At 33.8% G+C, this 14,971-nt stretch overlaps 1 pseudogene; it reads left to right on the forward strand.

The window, feature by feature from the left end:
- Positions 1–14,971, forward strand: part of LOC126014326 (TATA-binding protein-associated factor 2N-like) — a 29,153-nt pseudogene that overhangs the window by 2,077 nt on the left and 12,105 nt on the right.

The raw sequence follows: 14,971 nt of genomic DNA on the forward strand, positions 1-14,971 counted from the left end.
CTGCTTTCCTGGTGGTCTCTACTTGGGTAGTGAAATTAAATGACATTGGATTTTAATTGCGTTGAAGGGCTGAGTTTGTTTTGCTTTTAGAAAAGTCCATTGAAATTTACCACTTTAGTTCTAACCACCTTTTTCTCAACACTTGAAATGAAATGCAATTAAATTATCGCCAAAAGGGAAAGTGTTTAGTAATACTACAATAAAGGCTGCTCGTTTTGTGGATTTTGTAAAATAATAATAATAATAAAATAAAAGACAGCATGTACCCCAACAGAGCAGCACCAAGTTCCTTCCCTAGGAATTACTTTAGACAAGCCATCGTTAACATATCATGCCTATTTTTACTATTTGTTAGTGTTATATTAGGTTTTTGTATCTTTCTAAGTAATTTGGCTGGCTGAGAGTCTCAGTAATCAAAGTATTTTTTATATACAGTAATGGAAATTACCAATTTATTTACACAAATTAGATTATCAATGATATCATAGAAACAGTCTACTTTCAGATATTTTTTTTAAACCTGAAGCTATAGTTCCTCGCAGATGTTAAGACAGAGACATATGAGCAATGTTACCAAAGACCTAAGCATGCATTTGGGAGTAATTACTATGCTCACTATGTAAACTATGACTTCAGTCTCTTTCTCAGATATCTAATATTAAACTTAGCATATTATATATCTTCAACATGTATAGTTGAAGTTCATTTCATGACAAATATACACCAATAAAATAACTTTTTATTTAGCAGAAGTAGTCTTAGCCCAGAAAAAAAAAAACTCCAGAAAATTCTCTCTCCAGAGAGTCTTGTATTAAAAACAATTGTTGATAAAAGCCAGAAAAAGTCTGGAATAATTGGTCAGCATCTGTCCCAATGAAGCTTGAAAGTAAAGGACGAAGATTTTCCCTTGGCTGCAGAAATAAAGTTGTAGCATTGTCTGTTTTACTCAGGTTTTATCAAGGGATGAAAATCAGATGAATTCAAGGGTCAGGCTAACCTTAATTCCACTCTATGTATCAAAGTTTATCTGTCAATAATTATCACTTGTAATAAAAATGATAAAACTAAGTATTACTTTAAACTACATTTCTACGCAATGTGCCAAGAAATATTTGTCAAGTTTTTGCCTTTGATTTTTGAGCCACATAAAACTATGCTCAAAGTTAAGTTCTATGCTCAAGGATCCCTCTTCCTAACAGGGCTGAGGATCAGCTTGTGCAAGGTCAGTTGTGTGCAAGGCAAACACTTCACCTGCTCCACTATATCTCTCCATACCATTTTACTAAGCTTTTGAGAAACGTTTTGTTAGCTTAGAAACCAAATTAGCTTTTTGATCAATTAGGAGCAGGTGGTGGCAAAGTAAAATGAACTCAGACTAAAGATTAGGGTCTGAATCATGTTTCTGCCACAATCTGTTCACCAACATTGTCTTTCTCTATATGTTTTCTTATCTGTAAATGGGGATGGTGTTGCTATAAAAATTAAATGAGAATGTGTGTAAACTATCTCTTGCTGACCACCCACTCAGTATACAAGTGTTGGCTTTTCTTGCAAATTTTCTCATTTGAATCTTGTAGTTACCTCAAAGCTTACTGATTAAAGCAGTGCAAAAACAGTCAACAAATCACCAGTTCCAGGACCAGATAAATTGCCTTCAGGAATAGACTAGTTATGTAATACTAGTCAGAAGGTAGAAAACTCATTTATAAATCACTTCTCTAAAGATGCCCTAGCACCAGAACTACCCCAAATATAAGCTGTATGGGAGCATGAGTTTCCTCTTTGGAAATATAAAGTATCTATAATTTTTAAACTAAGGTTCAAATTCTCATCATAAATGTTTAATGGTTTAGTGCCTGAGATGCCTATAATTTGCACAATTTTTATTCAAAATCTGATGGTAGCTTTTATGTTATCTTCAAAGCTAACATATGAAAAAAATGTGAGCCAGTAGAAAGAATATTTGAATGTCTATAAATTATATAAAAATTCTTTCTCTCCTGCATGTTCCTATCATATATGATGGAATGAAGATCAAAGAAAATAAATAGGCAATTGATGTTTCTTGCATTTTGAAATAGATTATATTTTCCTCCATAAATGTATGTGTTTATCTTTTATCAATAATTCTGCATGGAAAGCCCAGGATAAACAAATGACATTTTAATGGGATCTTATTTAAATGTGCCTACTCAATACTGGAATTAAAATATCAAAAAAGTTATTATGTAAGATAAAGACATAAGCTATTATTTGATCAACATATACAAAATTAATAAATCTCAAAGTCAAATTAGAAAAACAAAAACATTAAAATGATACAAATATACATTAACAGTTTTTTAATGTCTTTAGTGATCTGAAGTTTCTATCTAAATAGACATTTCTGCACAAAGCCAACCTAAGTGAGAAATAAAACAGAGAAACTTACTCTGGTTCTAAAGTCAGTTTGATCTGGAATGGACCTTTATGCCTCAGAGACCTCAGTCATAAAAATCCACTTTCAATTCCATAATCAGTTTAAACTGATTTGCTGGTTCAAAGAACTGTTAAGATGCACATCATTGGTTCCTATGGCCTTTAAAACATGTCAACATTCTTCTGTGTATATTTATGGCATAAGATAAAAGTAAAACCTGGTATCAGGATATATATGATATTTTCTGTATTATTCTGGGGATCTGGGAATGATCAAATTGTTTCCATATAAATTAATAAAAGAAATTCCCTATAGAAAATCCTGGTTCAAGAGGCTGAGTATAGTGTAATGGATATGGCGACTGCTCTCTCATGCAGCTTACCCCAGACAAACCGTGGTTCGAATCCCGACCTCCCACATGAACTTGGCTTCTGGCTGAAGAAAATCCTGGTTCATTTATATATGCAAAAGTCACTGAATTCATTAATATGATAATAAATTGTTAGCATTCACTACTTTCACTTTCATCTCTCATATCTATCAATGTTTTGTTTTTAAAATGGGAAAATATCATTTAATGTTGAAATTTTTTTAAATTAAAAATACTTCTTAAAATAAGAGAGAAGAGAAAGTAACCTTCAGAACTAAAGTTTTAGAAGAGCTAACAGGATGAGTTCAGGTTTTGTATATTTGCCAAGCATCTCAGAAATTATCTGTGAGTACAAAGTTAGGTGTTTCTGGCTAATATCCCTACTCCTGCTTTTCAAATAATGGACAAATAATTTCCCTAGAGATAGTTTCCAAGATACCCAAACACTCTCTGCAGAAATTTAAACATTTTTAAAATACCAATAGAACAATGCTAAAAATAACAATAACTGATGCTGGGAACAGGGGTGGAGGAAGGACAGCATTGGTGGTGGGAATGCCCCAATTCAATGTTGCTATGTACCTAGAATATTACTGTGAAAGATTTGTAATCCACTTTGGTAAAAAAAAAATAATAATAAAAGATATTCAATGACAATGAAAACATTAAAAAATAACAATAACTGGACTTGATGATAGAAGAGGAGAATAAAAGAATAGAAATGATTTATGTGGTTTTTTAAATGTCATTTAAATGAAGAATTCCAAAACTCTGAGTAAGTTCAGCAAGAAAGGCTGGCCTAATTCATAAGCACTGTACACTGTCCAAGCTCCTCAGACTTAAAAAGTCCCTCTCAGGCTTATATGCTATTCAAGCACACATGTCACCCACACCCACACCCATACCTACACTACATGCTTGTGCACATACTGCCCCCATATCTGCTCTTGAATGTGTACTTTTGGTCTTCCTCCACTCTGGAGAAGTCCATGTTCTCTCTAACCTTGCCCCTCTCCTTTCAGCATATTATTTCCTAATAAAATTGTTTTCCTTCAAAGAGTGTTCTACTTCAGAAAAAGTTCTACTTCAAGAAAAAGTTCCCCAAGCCTGCCAGGAGTGATTTCTGAGCATAGAGCCAGAAGTAACCCTTTGAACACTGGATGTGACTCAAAACAAAAGAAAAGGTATTTGCTTTTTTAAAAAAGAAATGCTTGAAAAGCATTTCCTGATTCTCTCATTTATACTCAACTGACTGATCAGAACATTCTAGGGATTTAATCGTTGAGAGTTCTTGATTTTTGCTTTGAACATTTTTTATCACTTTCATCTCTATTTGTCAGTTATTTATTACATAAAAAAGGAAGTATGGCACAGATTCATTAATGGCAATGTCCAGTATTTTTCAGATAAAAGTGGGAAGGATTGATAAATACAGCAAAAGGACAGAGAGTTGGTACAGTATACTGCTGTATGCATCTGACCCTGTTTTAATCCTACACCATATATGGTCCAAACACCAATAGGAGTCACTCCTGACTAGAAGTTGCTCCTGAATGTTTTACCCCTGAACACTGGTAACATGGATCAAAGACTTCCCTCCACCCCAAAATAGAAACTAAAAATAATAAAATCAACAAGCTATGTCACATAAATAGGTAAATATAATGACTCCTAGGGACTCCAGAGTTCTCTTAAGACATACCTTTGGAAATTATCTTCTAGAATGCCTCCATTCTATAGAGCTATTGGCAACTATACACTCCTAAACTCCTACCCATCCTGATTTAAAAGTTTTATTTCAACAGCTCACTGATTTTTGTTTGCTTTGGCTTTTAAAATTTCAACTTCTAGCTCATGTTTTTTCACTTTCCCTTGGCATATGTATTCTATTCCTTCTTATTTTTTGGCAGGGCAATAACTAACTGCAGGAGTTGTGTTTGTGTCTTATTCACTTAACTGAAATGCCAGCACTTCAACTATGCCAGAAAGGAAATAGATAGAAGTTTCTTGGTTATATGAGAGGGGTGGCCCACACAAGGAGCATGGCAGCCTCCTCAGAGATGATCTGAAAAGTGAATCAATTCTGTATTCTTTCATACTTTGTGCCACTGAAACAATTAAAATAAAGTTCCTGAACTTCAAGCTCTGGATCATCACTCAGAATAAAGCAGCCTGAACGACCAGGAGAAAGTTTTTATATGAATAAACCTTTAAATGCTTTTCAAAATTAAGTGATTATGATAAGTTATTAACAGTTATTAACTTAAATACAGTTATTAACTTAAAAACATAACACTTAGTTATGGCATGGAGAGAATTGAGAGTTTTCAAAAAAAATAAGACCAAAATAGTAATAGAATTAAGGTGACATTGCATGAAAAATATTGGAGAAACTATATTGTTGTCACAAGTACAATTCTCTCAGGCTCTGTCACACATGTCTGTGATATTGCCAAGGCCAAGATGAAAGGAAAATTAAAATTTCATTCAGGAGGACACTTCATTACAATAATGCCAGAGTTTTGGCATGATTTCTCAACAAGCAGATAGAAAATGATTAAGTTCACAATAGATCATAATGCACTTTCCAATCTACTTCCTTCTTCAAGACCTACATATATGACACAGGAAAAAAATTTAAAAATTAGGTATAAAATAGAAATGCTGTTTAGAAAAATGTGGGTAGAGTAAACATCGATTAAAACTTTCTTATATTAAATAAAATGTAAATCAGTGCCAATAAGATATATTAAATAGAACATATCGAAAGGCATAGGTCTAACAGAGAAAAGTGACATTGAAAAAGAATACAAAGAAATAAGTATGGGCACATTATATCAAGAAGGGCCTTGAAAGTACAAAAAAATTCTGAATTTCCAGGAAATAAAGGATAATAATAAAAATTGGGTTTAATCAATAAGTTCTTATCTAATAGAGATGGGAACACACAAATCTTGTAGTGCAATGGGACCTTACACCCTGAACATTGACATAAAGACCTAGCACAGGCCTCAGAAGAATGGGCATTCTCCATTTACCCCTGATCTAGAGAAGACATCTACAAAACATCCAAGGTTGTCTATAACATCACCTGGAGGCAATCCTCTACCAGGGAAGACCCTACAGCTGCTCTGGCATAGATCTACTCAAAAGAGACCTCCCTTAACACTGAGAAGACTTAAAAAGAACAATGACCTGCTTACTGGACAGCTTGCTGTATTGCCCCTTAATTGTGAGGTGAAACTAAAGGATACTCCACACCAGCCTGACTTCAATGTAGGATGTGCAGATTCCAGGATCTTTAATAAAGAAACCTGACGCCAACAATAGGACTGCGTGAAAAATAAAACTGTATTAGCACTACAGACAATGACTTGGATTGAATGAACTAGTTTGCCTGGAGCCTAGAGTTGGTCTTATGCCAGGAAACTTCAGGGGTAGTGGTCTCCTTGTATTTAGACAAAGGCTATTCCTTTCTATGACCCCCATATTTTGGTGGGCCTATGAAAACAATATTTGCCACTCTAACACCGTTTTTACTGTGCCCATTTTGACTAACCCTTAAAAAAAACCTCTTAAACTTTTGATGTCAACTTAAACTAATATGTATGTGCATGAATATATAAAAATACTATGCCTTCAAAGTTAAGGAGTCACATAAATCTCATGGCTTTAGGTTGCTTTGTGTACTGCTAAGAAATGTTATAATGTACTACAATCTGGGGACTTGTGGACAAAGTAATTGTACATGGGTTCTGCCTTATTTTTCTTAATGTTTTTTGACTGTAAGTTCAATATTTAGGCGTCAGCAAGAAGATTTCTTCTGAGAACTCTGTCTATGGGCAATTGTTCTTTCACTGTAACTTTACCTTGTTCTCTTTGCATCATTGTTCTCATAATTAAAATAAAAAATTTTTAAAAATTAGGTTTAATAAAGTCTGAGACTTATTCCAAAACTGTAAGTCTATGCCAATATATAATACACCACATCAAACAAAAGAATGGGAAAATCAAGATATCTCAATAAACAAAGAAGTAGCATTTTAAAAATCAAGGTATCTCAATAAACAAAGAAGTAACATTTTAAAATCAACATATCTCAATAAATAAAGAAGTAGCATTTTAAAATCAAGGTATCTCAATAGACAAAGAAGTAGCATTTTATAAAAATGGTGCTGTAGCTTTAGTACTGAAGTTAGGCTCTTGCCTTGTACACAGTCAACCAAGATTCTATCCCCAGAATGACATATGATTCTCTAAGCACTGCCAGGAGTGATCCTTAAGAGTAAAGATAGGAGCGAGCTATGAGCACTACCAGAAGTGGCCCAACCTCCTTAACCAGCCAAAAAAGGATATAAAAGTAATATGTACAGACAATGATCAAGTAAATTTTCCACTACTTGCTGATTACATAGTAATATATACAGAAAATTAAAAGACAAAACTTTACTTAAAATAATTTAAATAATAAATACAACAAATAGCTGACTATAAAATTAATACATCAAAGCTTGGTTTTTGCATACCAAAATATTAAACTACCAGAAATAAATCATAAAATCAATGTCATTTAACATTATGTCAAAAGGACTAACAGGCCTTGAAATAATTGTAACCAAAAAAAGTAAAATACATTTGGGAAAACTGCATACAATAAATACAAGTGGAAAAATTAACAACCACATACAAAAGAATGAAATTTAGATCAGAACATAAAGATTAACACAAAATGTATTAGAAACTTGGATATAAGACCTGAAACCATAAAATAAATTAAAAACGGCCTAAGCACTTAATATAGAGATTCATTTTTAATTAAAAAGGAATAAAATAAAAAGTTCAAAAATGACTGCATCAGACTAAAAATTTCTGTATAGTAAAATACATGTATTTACACATTGTGAAAAGTGTGTATAAGGCAAAAAGATATACTACTGGATAGTAGTATATTCTTTATTCACCCATAAAGAGCTTAATATCTAAAATACACAAAGAATTTATAAAATGTTTTTGAATTTATAAAATTTAAAAATAACAAAATGGAGGACAAAGCAGGGAGAAATCTCAAAGGACTGGAACACACATTCTGTGTGTCTGAATTCTGAATTTGAGCCAATTTCCAGAACTTTGGGGAATCATCTGAGAATACTGTGCTTGATGATCAAAAACAAAACCAAAAAGGTAAATTTTATAAATTGCAACAAAAATCTAAATTGACACTTTCCAAAGAAGACTTGCAGGTGGCCAGTAAATACATGAAATATCTATCATCACTTTTTATGAGGGAAATAAGAAAACAATAATGAGTTATTCCCACACAATTTATAAATTTATAAATGGTGATCACCTAAAAAACAAGAAACAAAGGTTGAAAAGAACATAGAATGATAGGAACTTTTATCTGTTGTTCACAAGAATGTAAATCAGCATAGTCATTAAAAAATATGTTTGGGTTTCCTCAAATATTAAAAAAGAAAGTTTCAGATGATCCAATTACCCCATATCTATGTATTTACCAGAATACTATACTTATGAAATATATAGACCTACATGTTTGTCAGCATAATTCTTGCAGCTTTATGTACAAAATAGCCAAGGACAGAAAACAACTTATATGCCATCAATGAACAGATAATTAATATATGGTTTATATACAATAGAATAATAGTCTCTTATAAAGAAAAATAAAATCCTGTCATTTGCATCAACATGGATGGACCTACAATAGTGTTTTTCAACCTTTAACAACATGGTTAAAAACTGCTTAAAATAAATACTAAGTGAAATAATCTTTTTTTCTTTTTTTTCTTTTTAAAACATCTTTATTTATACAATTTGATTACAAACATGGTTGTAGTTGGGTTTCAGTGCGTCATTCCCATCACCAGTGCTCCAAATCTCCCACCTTTCTATTCCCCACCCCCGCCTTCACCCTTCCCTCATTCATTCACATTGTTATGTTAGTTGTTAGTTGGCAGTGTATTTATTTCTCTAACTGCATTCACCACTCTGTGGTGAGCTTCCTATCATGAGCTGGACCTTCCAGGCCTCACCTCTATTTTCTCTAAGAATAATTATAAAAAAGAGTCTTTTATTTTTCTTAACCCCATATATGAGTGATATTATTCTGTGTCTCCTTCTGAGTAACCTTCATCTGAAGGCCATCTGACCTTTATTAAATTTCCCATTAATCACATGAGAGTTTTCAATAACATTAATTTGGTCTTTGAGCTACATATTCATGACATTTTGAATGATTTTCCTCCTGGAGTCTAGTACTGAGTGAACAGGCCTAAAGCAGGGGAAACTTGAGGATTAAGAAACAAAACAGACATGACAAAGAGAAGCATAGGGTTGTGGGGGTCACCTCCTTGTGGACTGAGAAAGTATTTATTTCAGGGATAATTCACATGGAGGAGAGCTAGACACCTATATAATACTAATAAATCCTAAACAGTGGTTTTTACATCTCAAAAGGGGTTATGTATGAAAGAAAAATCTATTATAAAAGTTTCTGTTGACAGCAGGGCAAAATAATGATCATAGGACTCTCATATTCATGAGGTGTTCCCTGGTCTTTATCACCTTTTTTATGTTCCTTTCCTGTATTATCAATTGTCTAGCTAAATTTATTAATTTCCTGGATGTCTTCATATCCAACATCTTTCAGTTTTCCAACATTAAAAGCTAGAGTGGCTCAAGGGTATTAAGGAAATTATGTACACCCCATTTAGTTGACACATTTTTGTATGTTAAATATGAATAGAGGTAGTTTGAGATGCCTACTTCACAAAATTCAAGGAATCAAGCCAAAAATGTTATGGCAGGGAGAATTGAATACAGAGAAGGAGGAAGAAAGTAAGTAGACAGAAAAGAAAGAAAGAATATAACAATTAAAACATTTTTAACATGGAAAATTTATTTTTATATATGACATCTAGAGAGCAGCAAAATGGAAGTAACATGGTAGTGGGAGGTGCTGGGCCAGAAGAATGAGAATCAAAGCCAGAAACACTTGAACTACAGACTACAGACAAGTATAGGCATTTTCTGGACCTAGAGCATTTATCTGAACAAATTAAGAAGCCAATTTGAATGAGAAATGCTTGCTCAGGTACCAGAGATGGGAAAAAGTACCTACTGTAGTGCTCAGGAAAAGAAAACGTGGATGAATTAAAGAAATTAGGCTGATTTCTTTAGTGGAATAGGATACTTCATCATGAAAACCTGGCATTTACTAACTTTCACAAATTTCATATCACTCTCTGGAGCTAAATATTAGTCCCATATCGCTCTCTGGGGCTAAATATTTTGAGTCACTCTCCATGGAAATTAGATTGGAAATGCTTAAGCAACAAAAGTTTACTGTCCAGAAAGAAAACTTTTGTCATCTTACTAGACTTTGATAAGGGGAGAAGATTTGTAGGAGGTCCGTGCTAAGAGCTGGCTATAACTCATCCCAGATAAATTATTTTTCCCATTTTAACAACCCTTGGGTTGGATCAAGAGTACAACAGTGCAGCATTTACCTTGCACATGGTCTACCAGTATCTGTCTCTGGCATCCCATATGTTTCCATCCCCAGATCTCTCCCTACACCAACAGGAATGATGCCTGAACTCAGAGCCAGGGCCAACCCTTGAGCAAAACAAAACAAAAACAATCTTCAACTAAGGGTTTTTTCTTAAGCAATGAAAAAGTCCCGCAAAACCAAAATCAAACATTAACTATATCCTGCAAATATTTAGGCCCTTAATTCTTTATATTCATGGTGGAAAATAGAGTCTGCTGGTTGGCGTAATTCATCTTTGTGTGTCCTTTATTACTAACTAAATAATTAAAAGTAACTTTGAGACAGTTCTGCAATTCAATTCTCCATTAAGTGTTTCAATTCTGGATGCTAGGCATGTGTATGTATGAGGTCATGGCTTCCATTCTTAGCATTAAGAAAAATTTAAAGCATCATCTATTGAATCCATTGTGTACTCATAATACAAGGCATAAAACGCGTCTGTTTTCATTAAAATCATGGAGTTTTGTTGATACAAAGATTTCTTTGTTTTGTTTTTTTACATTTAAATTTCAACCTACACACGTTAATAAATTTCTTGATTTATTTCTTTGTAGGGAAGTAGCATTTTCCTACTCAAGGCATACTTTTTCTCCTCCTTTGAACACTGGTTAGGCCTTAGATCCAACTTGGTCTGTTATGCTGTTTAGAGCATTAGCTAAATATAATGTCTTTCAGTCCTCATTATTATGGATTTACTTTGCTTAAAAAAGTTGAGTTATATTTTAAATACCATTCTCCTTTACTTTAGGGCCATTTTCCCAATTTAAAATAGTTGGGTTTTTTTTTTGTTTTGGTTTGTTTTGTTTTAGTTTTTTTTTTTTTTTTTTTTTGCAAACTAAGGTATCTTTATACAGATTCCTGCACACATCTGTATGCAGTCTTTAGTATCTCAAAACAATTGAAAACCAATTTCATCAACATTTCTTGGACCTGCGTGTTTCTTTACATTTTCTTTACATTCCTTACATTAATAAGACCTCCAGGCTACACTGGGATCTGTATTTTTCAACTGTAGAAATTATCTTTTCATAAATTTCTAGAATTGCTTGCCTGGTTCTTTCTATTTTTATCTTTCTCTTCAACTAATCTCAACTATTATTCTGAGCATACATAACATCTCAGAGCAGAATCAAATTTAGGGTACAAACACACAATTCAAAGAGATGTAAGACTATATACTCAAGATGGTTTTTAAATAAAGTACTTTATATATCAAAATGAATATAAGAAATCCTCATGATTTATAAAATATCAAAATTTTAAGTAAATGTCAACTGTATTTGTTTTCAATTGATTGACAGAAAAACGTTATTTCCAGTCTTCTAAGCTTTTTACCTCATGAACTTGAGTTCCCCACTGAGGCAGGTTTATAAGAGTTAAACATAGTTACAAGGAGAATGAATAGCAACATGAGCTAAACAAGTTATTATTTTATATTGTAGTACTTTATTTACTTTTTCAATTTGAACAAACATGGCAGGATATTTTGACAAGTTAATATTCTTTTGCCTTGGGATACAACATGGCTCAATAAAAACATAACAAAGTATTGCAAAAACATATCCTAAAATCAGAACTGCTCTTAAGCTATATAAAGCAAGCTGGATCTATCAATAATGGAGTTTAGTACTAGGAATCCATGAATTCTACTGTGGTATTGAAATAGTGTAGATAAAATAACCAATATAGAAAAAGGTATTTATAAAGATAACCAAAAGATTTGTTAAAAAATACACTAAAGCATTATTTGAAGTGAGAAATTAATACATTCATATTTCTGTGAATATTCTAAAATATAAGTATTTTTCAGTAGCATATAAAATATACTTTCTACTTTTGCCTCCCTAATACCTAGTTATATATTGCAAATTGTAGTCTCTATCTAGCCCCACTTGGATTCATTACGTTTACCTGATTGGGCCCTCTCTACTTTTAGGAAGGCAGAAATATGTGTGAACCCAAGTGATCTTTGCCCACTACTTTCCCTTTGTCAGGGACAAAATTTGATATTTTATTTGCTTGTTTGTTTGTTTGGGGACCCTCAAACCATACATAAATCTCACCTTTTGGAATAGTCAGGTAACAACCTGATTTAAATATAGTTAGTTACAGGGTCTCCCACACATAAAAAGCATATAACCAACTTCTTAACCTAGTTGAATATATATAACCAACTCCTTGAGCTAGCTGAATCCTAGAATAAGCATCTTAAAGTGCTTTTGGGGGAGAAAAGTTCCTTCCTTAGTGGATATAAATGATTCATAATCTAACCAAATTTTTTTAAATATTTTTTCAAATGGATTAAAGACCTCGATATCAGACCTGAAACCATAAGGTATATAGAACAACACATAGCTAAAACACTCCATGACATTGAGACTAAAGGCATCTTCAAGGAGGAAACTGCACTCTCCAAGAAAGTGAAAGCAGAGATTAACAGATAAGAATATATTAAGCTGAGAAGCTTCTGCACCTCGAAGGAAATAGTGCCCAGGAAACAAGAGCCACCCACTGATTGGGAGAAACTATTCACCCAATACTCATCAGATAAGGGGCTAATATTCAAAATATACAGGGCACTAACCAATTTTTTTTTAAAAAGTTAAGATTGAATAGCTAAGCATCAGAAATTTCTGATTCAAACCATTATTTATATTAAAAAGAATTTCATACAGAAAATAAATCACTTACCATATTTTCTGGCATATAGGATGACCCCCAACTTTTCCCGTTAAAATATAGAGTTTGGGCTATATTCTCAATATAAGACTACCTCTGTTTTAATGCAGACCAAATGGAAATTTGTAAGAGAAAAAGAGTAGAACCCTCATATATTTAATAAAGCTAGACTTCGGAGTGCCAACAATCATTTTACATTTGTCATTTGCAGTGAATGACTGTGGTTTTTTAATTGTGGTCTCCATTTAGAGCAGGAAGAGGGGCCTCTCCCAAGAGCAGCTGGCTGGGATGCAATGATTAATAGGACAGCTAGAGGAAGACAGAACACCTCCTCTGTGTCCCATAAAAGCTTAACAGAGGACTGAACACCGGAAAGCTGCATACTAAAGTTGACACCTGGCGGATGGATGGTATGCAGCTCTCATTAACTCAGCTCCTCTGTGTGCTGAGCAGAGGATTGAGTAATGATGCCTGGCAGCTCAATGGGATGCAGTGGTAAGTGGAGGAGATCACTTGTCCCTGAAGCCTGATCCCTGGTGACAATCAAAGAAAAACACAACAAAATCACCTCGCAAGAGCTTAACCTCAGGTAGGAGTGCCTCTGCCCACAAGGATGGGGACTAATTCCTGCCTGGCTTTGGGCTACAGGAGACTCTTTTAAAAGCGACACCTGGGGCTACTTCCTGATCCCCGGTGACAATCAAAGAAGAACACAGAAAAAAAAAAGATTGTGGTGGAGAGCACGGCTGCACACTTTTTATAGAACATGAACTCCATTGCAACACAGAGTAAGAATCACACTTCAAGTGTGGCAATGGAGAAACAAAGCAGGACAACAGCATGCATAGAGAATGAAGATAGCAGCTCTGATGACAAAAAAAACGACAACCACCTAATTAATCTATCAGATAAGGAGTTTAAAATAAAAATAAGAAAAATGTGTGTAGAACTCAAAAAAAGCATAGATTGATCCAAACAGACCACAAATACAGAAATCAGAAAATTCCAAACTGAAATAACAGGACTGAAAAATGCTGTAGATGAAATGAAAAACTCTATGGAAAGCCTCTACAATAGAGTAAGAGCAGCTGAAAACAGAATTAGTGAGCTCGAAGATGACATGCATAATAACTCCATGCATCAGAAGAGATTGGAAAAGAACCTCAAAGCGAATGATCCGACAATGGAAAAAATACTCAAATAATGTGAATAGATGAATATAGAAGTGTTCGATAAATTCAACAGAAACAGCGTAAGAATCATTGAAGTCCAAGAAACTCAGAAATAAAATCCCCGGGAAGAATCAACAGTCAAGAACATCATTACATCTAATCCCATCAAAAAATGGAGAGAAGAAAAAAATGGAGAGAAGAAATGAACTGACGCTTTGATAAAAAAGAAATACAAATGGCCAAAAGGCACATGAAAAAATGCTCCTCGTCACTAATCATCAGGGAGATGCAAATCAAAACAACAATGGGATACCATCTCACACCACAGAGATTGGCATATATCACAAAGAATGAGAACAATCAGTGCTGGCTGGGATGTGGAGAGAAAGAAACTTTTATCAACTGCTGGTGGAAATGTCTAGTCCAACCTCTATGAAAAGCGATATAGAGATTCCTCCAAAATCTGAAAATTGAGCTCCCATTTGACCCAGCTATTCCACTTCTAGGGACATACCCTAGGAATACAAGAATACAATACAAAAATCCCTTCCTCACACCTATATTTATTGCAGCACTATTCACAATGGCCAGGCTTTGGAAACAATAAAGATGCCCTTCAACAGAAGAATGGCTAAAGAAACTATGGTACATATACACAATGGAATATTATGCAGCCGTCAGGAGAGATGAAGTCATGAAATTTTACTATACATGGATGTACATAAATCTATCAGGCTGCATGAAATAAGTCAGAGGGA

The sequence above is a fragment of the Suncus etruscus genome, chromosome 7 (genome assembly GCF_024139225.1).
Source record: "Suncus etruscus isolate mSunEtr1 chromosome 7, mSunEtr1.pri.cur, whole genome shotgun sequence".
Classification (NCBI taxonomy): Eukaryota; Metazoa; Chordata; class Mammalia; order Eulipotyphla; family Soricidae; genus Suncus; species Suncus etruscus.